This window comes from Colobus angolensis, unplaced genomic scaffold (assembly GCF_000951035.1).
Source record: "Colobus angolensis palliatus isolate OR3802 unplaced genomic scaffold, Cang.pa_1.0 Scaffold153, whole genome shotgun sequence".
In the NCBI taxonomy this organism is placed as follows: Eukaryota; Metazoa; Chordata; class Mammalia; order Primates; family Cercopithecidae; genus Colobus; species Colobus angolensis.
Window position 1 is genome coordinate 2,452,672 of NW_012114633.1, and position 452 is coordinate 2,453,123.

Consider the following 452-nt stretch of genomic DNA (forward strand, 5'->3'; position numbering starts at 1 on the left):
AAAAAAAAAAAGTTACAAAACAGTTTGGGATAGATATGAATATAGAAAAATTGTTTAAAGATACACTCTAAGGAATTATAGCAGTTACATCTAAATTGTGAGGCTATGGATGCTTTCATTCTTTCTGACTATATTTTCTAATTGTTCTAAAATAAATGTATTGTTTTTAAATATAACAAATTATGTTCTAAATATTTTACAATTAGAAAACAATAAAAAGTTATATATTCTTTAAAGATTTTCTAAAATGGTAATTTAAATTACTCCTCCTCAAAAAATTTAAGTTATATTAGCAAAACTTGACAAATGATAAAAAAAAAAAATTAATGTCATTAGGGCAGTGTTCATTAACTGCTTACTAACATTCAGTTAGTAAAAACCTCTGGATAGAAGTATACTAATAAGGCCGGGCGCAGTGGCTTGTGCCTGTAATCCTAGCACTTTGGGAGGCC

At 27.0% G+C, this 452-nt stretch overlaps 1 protein-coding gene across 2 annotated transcripts in view; it reads right to left on the bottom strand.

Annotated features, from left to right (window-relative positions):
* Positions 1-452, bottom strand: part of GLS (glutaminase) — an 89,603-nt gene that overhangs the window by 39,147 nt on the left and 50,004 nt on the right. The window lies entirely within an intron of this gene.